This window comes from Dama dama, chromosome 6, assembly GCF_033118175.1.
Source record: "Dama dama isolate Ldn47 chromosome 6, ASM3311817v1, whole genome shotgun sequence".
Taxonomy (NCBI): Eukaryota; Metazoa; Chordata; class Mammalia; order Artiodactyla; family Cervidae; genus Dama; species Dama dama.
In genome coordinates, this window is record NC_083686.1 from 24,787,280 (window position 1) to 24,799,723 (window position 12,444).

The window sequence follows — 12,444 nt, forward strand, 5'->3', positions numbered from 1 at the left end:
TATCATTGACTTCAGGGATTTCTAGACTGAAATCTAGAAATTTCAGTTTACATTTATTGTGTACATTACATTTATTGTGTACTTTGGGGGTGCCCTGAAGTAGCATGGAGCTGCCCAGGCTTAATATCAGCTGGTACACCTCCTTCAGGAAGGAGCAGACACCTTGCTGAAAGTTCTGAATCAGACTCTGAAGCAGGAAAGGAGGCTGTGTAGAGAACAATGATCAATGGAGCGGTCTCATCAAAGATTAAGTGAAAAAAAAAAAAATTCTCTTTGTGCTTTTAAAGACAACAGTAAGGCTCTCTTAAATCGGGGGTCCCAAACCCCCGAGCCATGGACTGGTTACTGTTCCATGACCTGTTAGGAGCCAGGTCACATGGCAAGTGGTAAGCGGTGTGTGAACAAGCAAAGCTTCACCCGTGTTTACAGTGGCTCCCCTCTGCTTGCATTACAGTCTGATTCTGCATTATGGTGAGCTGTGTAATTATTTCACTATATATCACAATGGAATAGTCACAGAAATAAAGCACACAATAAACGTAATATGCTGGAATCATCCTGAAACCATCCCCTAGCCCCAGTTATTTGGGGAAAAACTGTCTTCCACAAAACTGGTCCCTGGTGCCAAAAAGGTTGGGGGCTGCTGTTTTCACTGTAAGCTGTCCAGACGTCTCTTTAATTTCCTTCCCTTTTATTCAAGGGGCATCCATAGACACTTTCTACATGGCAGTCATTATGCTGGCACTCGGGATACAAAGTATCATTAGACCCAAATAGTTCACAGTGGTAGAAGAGATGGCCAAGCAGACCACTGTAATACACTGAGACGGGGTCCATAGTAGAGATGTGTATAAGGTGCTCAGTAAACTCAAAAGAGGGAGTCACTGGGGGTTTCACATTTAACTAAGCCATGAAAGATTTCTCCAGATGGAAGGGGATGGGAAACGGAAGGGAAGCACATCCAGGTAGAAGAAACAGCATAGATGCATGAAAATACAGAAGAACGTGGTACAAACAGCTTACGTAAGTGGAGACGAGATGTTGAGTGAGGGGAAGGCATCAGATGAAGATGAAGAGGTAGGAGGATCCAGATCTTAACCAGCCTCACTGAAGGCAACAGACAGTATCCTATGGAATTGGAGGCCACTGAAGAACCTGGGCCAAGGAGGGCCATGTTCCAATTTGAGTTTCAGGAAGATACTGCCAATAACGAAAACAAATCTGAGAGAGAGAAAAGACTGGAGGCTGCTGGACTGGCCAAGGTAAGAGATTAAACAAAGACCCAGCACTAAGGCAGGAGCAGTGAACTTAAACAGACAACAGATCTAACGCCCAGCCTAGTGAGTACTTGGATGTGGCTGGCACAGAAGAGTGTAGTCCAGGAGGAAGGATGGCCTTTATGTTTGCAGCCTGAGCTAGAATGGTAATATTACTCACTTATATAAAGAACTGTGAGATGAGGGGTGGGAGCAGAGTGAGGAAGGAGGGAGACACAGTGGGGTGTGCAATGTGAGGTGCCTGGGGGGTTGCAGTGGGGGACACGAGGCAGTGGCAGCTACAGGACTGGTGTCTGGGCTAAAGGTAGAAATTGAGGAGTCACGAAACACATGGCCTTTGAGAAAAGATAAGCTGCTTGGGCAGAGCGCCTAGGAGACTGAAAGGAAGTCCTTTAAAGACAGGCCTCCGAGAACTGTCCCAATTTTGGAGTGGAAGGGGGCTGGAGGGGGCTATCAAAAGGCTTCCAGAGGAGCAGGAGGAAAACCAGGAGGGCATGGGAGTTTCACAGAATCCTCCAGGGAGAGGGTGGGGAGAAAACAAGGACAAGGAACTGCCAACCATTCCAGCTGCTACAGAGAGGTTAGTCTGATGCCGCACCTGCACATGCACTTGATTTGATGGCTGATAAGTCTCTGCGATGGAATGACAGGGAAGAGGCCTGATCAGGATCAGGTAAGAGGTGAGTGAAAGTGAAGTTGCTCAGTCGTGTCCGACTCTTTGTGACACCATGGACTGTAGCCTATCAGGCTTCTTCATCCATGGGATTTTCCAGGCAAGTGTACCGGAGTGGGTTGCCATTTCCTTCTGCAGCAGATCTTCCTGACCCAAGGATCAAACCCGGGTCTCCTGCATTGCAGGCAGATGCTTTACGCTCTGAGCCACCAGGGAAGCCCCGTGAACTTTCAGATGTTCAAGGTGGTTTTAAAAAAGGCAGAGGAACCACAGATCAAATTGCCAACATCCGCTGGATCATCAAAAAAGCAAGGGAGTTCCAGAAAAACATCTATTTCTGCTCTATTGACTATGCCAAAGCCTTTGACTGTGTGGATCACAATAAACTGTGGAAAATTCTGAAAGAGATGGGCATACCAGACCACCTGACCTGCCTCTTGAGAAACCTGTATGCAGGTCAGGAAGCAACATTGAGAACTGGACATGGAACAATAGACTGGTTCCAAATAGGAAAAGGAGTCCGTCAAGGCTGTATATTGTCACCCTGCTTATTTAACTTATATGCAGAGTACATCATGAGAAATGCTGGGCTGGAAGAAGCACAAGCTGGAATCAAGATTGCCAGGAGAGATATCAATAACCTCAGATATGCAGATGACACCACCCTTATGGCAGAAAGTGAAGAGGAACTAAAGAGCCTCTTGATGAAAGTGAAAGAGGAGAGTGAAAAAGTTGGCTTAAAGCTCAACATTCAGAAAACTAAGATCATGGCATCTGGTCCCATCACTTCATGGGAAATAGATGGGGAGACAGTGGTAACAGTGGCTGAATTTACTTTTTGGGGCTCCAAAATCAGTGCAGATGGTGATTGCAGCCATGAAATTACAAGACTCTTACTACTTGGAAGGAAAGTTATGACCAACCTAGATAGCATATTAAAAAGCAGAGACATTTACTTTGCCAACAAAGGTCCGTCTAGTCAACGGTATGGTTTTTCCAGTGGTCATGTATGGATGTGAGAGTTGGACTGTGAAGAAAGCTGAGTGCTGAAGAATTGGTGCTTTTGAACTATGGTGTTGGAGAAGACTCTTGAGAGTCCCTTGGACTGCAAGGAGATCCAACCAGTCCATCCTAAAGGAGATCAGTCCTGGGTGTTCATTGGAAGAACTGATGCTGAAGCTGAAACTCCAGTACTTTGGCCACCTCATTCTAAGAGTTGACTCATTGGAAAAGACCCTGATGCTGGGAGGGACTGGGGGCAGGAGGAGAAGGGGCTGACAGAGGATGAGCTGGTTGGATGGCATCACCGACTTGATGGACATGAGTTTGAGTAAACTCCGGGAGTTGGTGATGGACAGGGAGCCCTGGCGTGCTGCAATTCATGGGGTCACAGAGTCAGACACGACTGAGTGACTGAACTGAACTGAACAGGTGAGTGGAGAGAAAACGGAGATAGCAAGGGGAGATAATTCTTTCAAGAACTTGGCTCTAAAGGAGATAAAGAGGGTCATAGCTAGAAGACTGGGGTTTCCTTAGTGGCTCGGGGTCACTGCAAGAGACATGGGTTCAATCCATGGTTGGGAAGATCCCCTGGAGAAGGGAATGGCTACTCACTCCAGGATTCTTGCCTGGAGAATCCCATGGATAGAGGACCCTGGCAGGCTACAGTCCATGAGTTACAGAGGGTCAGACGCAACTGAACAGAACAGCTAGAAGGCTAGAGGGGGCTGGGGAGTGAAAAGGATTTGTTCTTGCTGTTTTATTTTAAATGATGAGAAGTATGAGCAAGTCTATATGAGACAGGGAATGGATGCATGTGCAGCTGAAGAGGGGCTGCCACTCCTTAAGACTCATATGAGGAAATAGGAAAGGACAGCATTCCAGAGCACATGAAGGGCATGAAGTACATGAAAGGCATGACTTCATGTGGAAGAGAAGGCAGATCCCCTGGGATGAGGAAGGAGGAGGTAAGGTGGTGGTGGTCATATGAAAGAGGGTGGGAGGACAGCTGAAAGGACTGAACGTTACACCTGTTGTCCTCTGGAGGGACCAGTGAGAGGCTCGATGTGGTGGGTGGGGACCAAGGGGCATGACAGGTGAGGACTGAAGTGTTGAAACTAACGACATTGAAAAGATTGAATAACTAAGATATGTTCTCTGCTCTTAGGCTTACATTCTGGTGGGGGGACCAAATGAAGTATTTCTCTAATAAAGAATAAACTATAAAGAAATAATTCTTACAGTAAAGATAAAGTGCCCAAGACCTGCAATGCCAAGACAGGACACTCAACTTGGGAAGATGCTTCTCCAGAGTAGACTGCAGAGGTTGACTGTTTGCCTTGGATTAGGGGTGGGAGTTTCCCTTGAGGCTCAGCTGGTAAAGAACCCACCTGCAGTGCAGGAGACCTGGATTCAATCCCTGGGTAGTGAACATCCCCTGGAGAAGGGGAAGGCTACCCACTCTAGTATTCTGGCCTGGAGAATGCCATGGACTGTATAGTCCATGAGGTCACAAAGAGTTGGACAGGACTGAGCGACTTTCCCTTTCAGGGGTGGAAGTGTGTTGGGGGGAGGATGCTTGTGAAACAAACAAATCAATAAGTCCTGAAAAACACAGCCCTTTCATTTGGATGCAGAACATATGTTTGGAGGTTTCAGAGATAAATCTTTGTTTTACAACAGTCTTCCAAAATATGCAATTTAGAGATGACATGAGGAAAGAGAACAATGAAAAAGATGACCAAAATACAGCCCACCAACATTCAGAGTCTGAATAAAGAGCAATTTGGTAACATTCAGCAAGATAATTTTTAATTAACATATTCCATCAAAAGACTGAAACACAACATAAATGCTCATCAACAGCAGACCAGTTAAGTCAGTGTGGTACCTCCAAACAATGGAATATGCATGTAGCCATTAAAAGAACTGAGTAGTTCTATACATGTTGACTTGGAAATTATCTCCAAAATATATGGTAAAAGGACAAACTTAAGACACAAAACTATGCATACAGTATGCTGCTGAACATGGGGGAAACATACTTCTGTTGATTAATGTAAAGAATATTTCTGGAAGAATTCTTGAGAAACTAGAACCAATCAATGACTGCTTCTGGGGAGAGACATTTATTTTTCAGGTATTTCCTTTTGTAACTTTTGAATTGTATACCATGTACATGTGTAACCTATTAAAAAGCCAAGTATTAAAAACTCATTTTTAAAAATAAAATTCACTGTACCTGGAGATAACCAAAAAAGTCAAACAGCTGTTTATTGACCTTTTCAATGATGCAAGTAATTTAATAAGCATTCCTAAAGAGCATAGCATGCTTTAGCTTTTAGGATCACTTTGATCTTAAAGAAGATAAGGAAATATTTTCCTAAAGCACATTACATCATGAGCATATCAATAAGAGTCAGAGGACCATTTAATTTTAAAATTGAGCAAACTGTTTTGTGTGTGGGTGTAATTCAAACAAAGCCCTTGTGTTGCATTCCTAACCACAAACAAGGAAGCTTCATTGCGTGGGATGGGTAGGCTGATGAAACTGGAACCAGGCAAGTGACATTATGTCCTTCTTAGATGATTTTGTCCTAACACACAGAGAGATTTGAATGCAAAGCATGTTCTGGAGAAATTTACAATAAATTAGTTCATGTCTTTTGAGCAGTATTCACTCATCTCCTACCATGTGCCTTCTACCTTGCTGTGATTGTGGTTTTCATTCAATTTAACTCAGACTTAAATTGAAGAAAGTAGGGAAACCACTAGGCCATTCAGGTATGACCTAAATCAAATCCCTTACGATTATACAGTGACAAATAGATTCAAAGGATTAGATCTGATAGAGTGCCTGAAGAACTATGGACAGAGATTTGTAATACTGTACAGAAGGCAGTGACCAAAACTATCCCAAAGACAAAGAAATGCAAGAAGGCAAAGAGGTTGTTTGAGGAGGGCTTACAAATAGCTGAGAAAAGAAGAGAAGTGAAAGGCAAAAAAGGAAAGGAATACCCAACTGAATGCAGAATTCCAAAGAACAGCAAGGAGAGATAAGAAAGCCTTCTTAAGTGAACAATGCAAAGAAATAGAAGAAAACAACAGAATGGGAAAGACTAGAGATCTCTTCAAGAAAATAAGAGATACCAAGGGAACATTTCATGCAAAGATGGGCACAATAAAGGACAGAAACAGCAATGACCTAACAGAAGCAGAAGAGATTAAGAAGAGGTGGCAAGGATACATAGAAGAACTACTCAAAAAAAGGGCTTAATGACCCAGATAACGACGATGGTGTGGTCATTCTGGAGTGGCAAGTCAAGTGGGCCTTAGGAAGCATTACTATGAACAAAGCTAGTTGAGATTATGGAATTCCAGTGGAGCTATTCAAATCCTAAAAGATGATGCTGTTAAAGTGCTGCACTCTATATGCCAGGAAATTTGAAAAACTCAGCAGTGGCCACAGGACTGGAAAAGGTCAGTTTTCATTAAAATCCTGAAGAAGGGCAATGCCAAAGAATGTTCAAACTACTGCACAGTTTCCCTCATTTCATGTGCTAGCGAGGTAATGCTCAAAATCCTTCAAGTATGTGAACTGAGAACTTCCAGATGTACAAGCTGGATTTAGAAAAAGCAGAACCAGAGATCAAATTGCCAACATTCACTGGACCACAGAAAAATCAAGAGAACTCCAGAAAAACATCTACTTCTGCTTCACTGACTGTGCTAAAGTCTTTGACTGTGTGGATCACAACAAACTGGAAAATTGTTAAAGAGATGGGAATACCAGACCACCTAACCTGCCTCCAGAGAAACCTGTATGCTGGTCAAGAAGCAATAGTTAGAACCAGACATAAAACAATGGACTGGTTCCAAATTGGGAAAGGAGTACCTCAAGGCTGTATACTGTCACCCTGCTTCTGCTTATTTAACTTATATGTAGAGTACATCATGCAAAATGCCAGCCTGGATGAAGCACAAGCTGGAATCAAGATTGCTAGGAGAAATATCAACAACCTCAGATACACAGATGGCAGAAAGTAAAGAGGAACTAAATAGTCTCTTGATGAAGGTGAAAGAGGAGAGTGAAAAAGCTGGCTTGAAACTTAACATTCAAAAAACTAAGATCATGGAATCTGGTCCCATCACTTCATGGCAAATAGATGGGGAAACAATGGATACAGTGGCAGATTTTATTTTCTTGGGCTCCAAAATCACTGCAGATGGTGACTGCAGCCATGAGATTAAAAGACGATTGTTCCTTGGGAGAAGAGTTATGACAAATCTAGACAGTGTATTCAAAAGCAGAGACATCACTTTGCTGACAAAGGTCTGTCTAGTCAAAGCTATGGTTTTTCCAGTAGTCATGTATGGATGTGAGAACTGGACCATAAAGAAGGCTGAGCACCAAAGAATGATGCTTTCAAACTGTGGTGCTAGAGAAGACTCTTGAGTCCCTTGGACTGTGAGGAGACCAAACCAGTCAATCCTAAAGGAAAGGAACCCTGAATATTCATTGCAAGGACTGATGCTGAAGCTCCAAAACTCTGGCTACCTGATGTGAAGAGCCGACTCACTGGAAAATAACCCTGATGCTGGGAGAGACTGAGGACAGGCGAAGAGGGCGACAGAAGATGAGATGGTTGGATGGCATCGCCAATTCAGTGGACATGAATTTGAGCAAACTCTGGGAGACAGTGAAGGACAGGGAAGCCTGGCATGCTGCAGACCCCTCTTTGGGGTCGCAAAGAGTTGGACACGACTGAGCAACTGAACACCACCACCAGCTTGATGTAGGACAACTGGACCTCAGGGAAGTCACAGATGGCCTCAAGGAGTTTATAACCCTATTGGGGGCGGAGCCTTGAATGGGAGAAAAAATATTAAACAGCATCAGAGCATTACTCATCCACTCAAAAAATACTTCAGTGCCTACTGAGTGCCAAGTATCATTCTGGGCACTTGACATATTTTCTCACCTAACCTTTGTACTCATGATGTAGGACACTTGTGAAGGCTTACTCTTCCTCCCAGCCCTCTCCACCCATTTCTCTCCTCCCTCCAGCTAATCTCTGTGGTTAATTTCTTATCTATCTTTTCTAGTGATTTGTTATCCACTCCCTTCACAATAGGGAAGTTATGTGGTGGTCTGCTGCTGCAGCGTTGCTCAGTCAGGCCGACTCTTTGCGACCCTATAGGCTGTAGCCCACCAGACCCCTCTGCCCATGGGATTCTCCAGGCAAGAATACTGGGGTGGGCTGCCATTTCCTACGCCAATGGATCTTTCGGCCCCAGGGACTGAACCTGTGTCTCCTGCAGCTCCTGCATTAGCATGTGGAGTCTTTACCACTGAACCACTGCAATCTGGTAGTTATTGCTAAATTGCCCCTTTTCTGCTTTAAAGCAGAAAACAACATGAAGACAAACAACATGAATAATTAAATGTTACTGTGCAAGTGATTCTTAGAGGATATTATATCTTCTTTAGTATAGAAGAATACATTATTTGTATTTGAACAAAAATGTCTTTTCAGGCATTTCTAGTTTATGGGAAAATGATGTACCTCAAACACAAAACCCATCATCTTCCAAAATGTTAAAAAAAAAAAAAAAAAAAGAAGAAGAAGAAAAAAGGTGGGAACTGTTCTTTGGCAAAGGCATTGCTTTTGAGATATCCTTTAGCCCTTTTCAGCATCCCTCACCTCTAGTTTCTGTGACTACTGGGCTCCTCAAAGCTATACTTTAGATTTTTTGGATTCACAGAAAAATCTAACAAGCAAACATTTCCAAGGCTTTCATAACTGCCTAACTTCTGTGTCTTTAAAAAGTGGCTCAGTGGGTAGAAAGGTATGCGTTAGGTAATATAACCCCATAGCAACACACAGTCCTTTCTGGAAAGAGAAGTTCTTTTTAAATGTCACATCCTGATAATACGCCCTGGGGACTTTTGGCTTTGGCAACTGAATCACAAGTAAGAGTGAAGTCTAACCTCTAAAATTTGCATAAAAAGTAAAAGCAAAATCTTTTCTTGTAAGAAGCTTTACGCCATTCTTCCACACCTGTTCCAACATCCTTTCACTACTAGTTTATCTCCTCCTCACCCTTCATTTTGAAACATTTTTAAGCTTAAATTTTATTGATGACCACACAAAACTATTACCATAAAAAAGAGGGACTAGCCACAGGGGTGGGTGGGTGTTTTTCACTTAGTCACCAATGGGTGATAATGCTGAAATGTCTTTTCTCACTATGCCCTCTTTCTTTTTTCCTCCCCTCAACTCTGACATCTACAGAGAAATCAGAACAGTCAACTCTCCTTCCCACACTTCACAGTCTGCCTATAAGTGATGGCAGAGGTTGACACCAACAGGATCTTTGTTCTGTAATAGCATTCGTCTTTGTTTTTCTTTGACTTTCAAATTCAACTACAGTAAAAAAGCATAGAATAAATAGATAAGCATAAGCTCTAATTAACAACAGTTTCTTCTTCTCAACTCTCAATTTGGAACTAGACATTTTTTTGTTGGAGGAAGGAAGGAGGGACTGGTTTTTACTGATTTCTTCAGATATCAGACACTACAAGTTAAATTTTTTCTTCCCTATTACTTCTTTGTGCCAGAGTATGTATAAAGGGTAACCTTTACATCAAATACCAACCAAGATATTTCAAAAGCAAGCTAATTAATTTTTATACAGTGCTAAAGTATGAATTAAATTTCATTTGCCAAAACAAGGAAAGAAAGGGTGTATGGTGTGTGTGAGATAGAAGCCTTATCTATTGGTAGTGATTTTTTTCTAAACACCATTCAATTAAAAAAATAAAAGAAATAAATGCTCTGCAAATCTCCAACACTAAAGACATGATTCTCTTTTGGAGTAAGTGTTATGCATTGTATTATGTTTTTCTCTTCTCTATACCAGTTTCTCTTTCTTTAGATGAAGAGGACACAAATGAGGAATTTTTTTTTTTTTTTTTTTAACAAATGAGGAATTAAAGGCAACAATAAAACAAACAAAAGAGTAGAAAGCATTAATTTTAGATAAGAACCTTAATCAATGATCAAAAGAAGGATCTATATTTTAAAAATCATACCAGAAAAGAATGTTCATTAAAATTTTCAAATATTATTGAAACTAGAATGAAAAGAATAATGAAAGTTTTAAGGCAAAGAGGCTGAAAACTCTATGAACACTTGCTCCAGCCCCTCAGTTCCTACTTGCTAACATTTCCATGATAAATTTTACAGCAAGGAGGAATTTAATTGCTACCACCATTCACACATAACCTGACACTCTGGGGAGAAAATAATAAAACTTGGAAGAATGCTCTCTCTTATTCACCTTTAAGTGAAAGAATGCCAAATAAAACTTGAAAAACCAGCCCTGGATCCTTCTCTCGATATACGTGCTTTATAATCTAAGCAGTTCATTTTCCTTTTTACCTTTTACATGGTACAATGATAAAAATAAATAAATATTCAAGTCACATTGAGATCCAGGACAAGACCACAACTGGTGCAGCCACCTGTTCTTTGCCATATCATATTTTAAGTAGAGGCATCCCTGAGGCAAGCACTGGCACAGCTCTGAATAAAATTTTCAAATCAAAGATTGTATAAGGACACAAGCTGAATTTGAATTATTGTGAATAAAGGAAAAGATAGTCAAATATTTAAGCCTTCCATTCTGATGGACGTCAATAAGGTACACTCAGCAATCTCAATAAACACTTCTTTCATGCAAACTCAGAGAAGACTACACCTTTCCTTTAAAACTGAGACTACAGTTGCAGGTTCCTTTTCTTTATGCAAATGTTGACAAAGAGAATAGAGAACTTGGTTACAAGTACATAGATAAGTAGCCATTCCTTGTGAGAAACAGAAATTACTACTCTGAAATTCCCTGGGGAAATGGGGAAGCAAAACCACGAAGTTACACAACGCAAAGCAATTGCTAACTTGAAAAAGATAAAAGTCACTCTAAATGCATACACCATAAGAAATACAGTTGACTGTACATGTCGGAGAGAGAATGACTGAAAATTCCCACAAAAGACTATTGATAGTACACAGAATAATCAGAGGTGCTCAAGTAATGAGAACTTACAGGACAATTTAGAGAAATGGGCTTAAACTTAATACAATATAGCACAACATCAAATAGACACCTGTGAAAGGCTTGTCAGCTGAGAATCCTGCAATGCAAGATTCTAAATCTCACTCTAACATAACCGTGGGCTTACCTTGTGGCAAAGAGAAACATCCTAGATAACAACCCTCTGGCCAACTGCACATCATACTCAGGAGTGGGATAAAAAGCCATTGCACTCTGCTACTACTCTTTCTGCTGCTTCTGGGGCTGCCAAGGCTCCTCAATGATGCCAGCATCTCCCATCAGACAGCCTGAACCACCCAGAACTCACTAAGCTTCATGCAAGTGGGAGGGACTCATTTCCAGCCACCTCTGTAAATTGCCAATTAAAACTCAATTCCTGCTCTCTAAGAGGGAAGAAGAGAAACTGACCCTCAGTAACTTCTGAGAAGAACCAGCATCTCAGACAGCAGCACACAGCTCAGGAATGCCAGAACTCTATCCTGTGGGCAGGAGGAGGAGAGGAGGAAGGAAAACCATCTGCTGATAAAATGCATCACACTGTACTCAGGAAGTTTCCTTTTTAATTGATCTTCTCTGCTGAACCCGAGCCCTCCTCCACATCCAAAAATGCCACTGTCTGCAAAAATGTGTGTTAATGGCTTTAAGCTTCCCACAGTTTGGGAGACTACTGAAGGAGGTCCTATACCAAACATCCACTGAGGTTTCCTGAGACACACTGTTGGCGTCAGAACTCACTGCCAATGGAAGTGTAAAGTACCAGCTGAGCTAAACTTGCTGCCCAAATGAGACGGAACAGAGAGTCAAAGCCTGAGTTTCTACGGCCCATTCATCTCAACAGAGCACATATCACCATGTCTGGTAAGCACTTACTAATTAGATGAGACGGTCATTACAATGATGATGGTGACTGGTGGTGGAGGGTGAGGAGGGGACAAGACGTTTATGGAGAAAGCACTGGCTTGGAAAATCTTGAGTTTTAAGCTGGAATATTTTGTCTTTTGAACTAACTCACTGGACTAACTCTAGCCTGAGGCTTGACAGGATTTAGGTAGAAGTTCTGCCAAGATAAGTTAGATCATAGGATTCCTACTGACAGGTTGGACAAGAGAATTCGGGATCCAACCAGGAAAAGAATAGGACTGGATCTGTGAGAACATTAGGCCCTGGACCACTAAGAGCTTCACCTCTTCTTTAACTTGATGATTTAGCAGGTCCCTATACATACTTGGGAGGAGGGAGTTTTTCTTTTTGTTCTTTTTCTTATAAATAAGCAAGAAAATCCTTTCTATTTTCTCCATGAAAAAGGAGCTATATATATCCATGATCCCCTGGACTTGGAACTGGCTCATGACATGATCCCAGCCCTTTTCAATTTCC

At 41.9% G+C, this 12,444-nt stretch overlaps 1 protein-coding gene across 1 annotated transcript in view; it reads right to left on the reverse strand.

Annotated features, from left to right (window-relative positions):
* Positions 1-12,444, reverse strand: part of SHROOM3 (shroom family member 3) — a 78,650-nt gene that overhangs the window by 42,898 nt on the left and 23,308 nt on the right.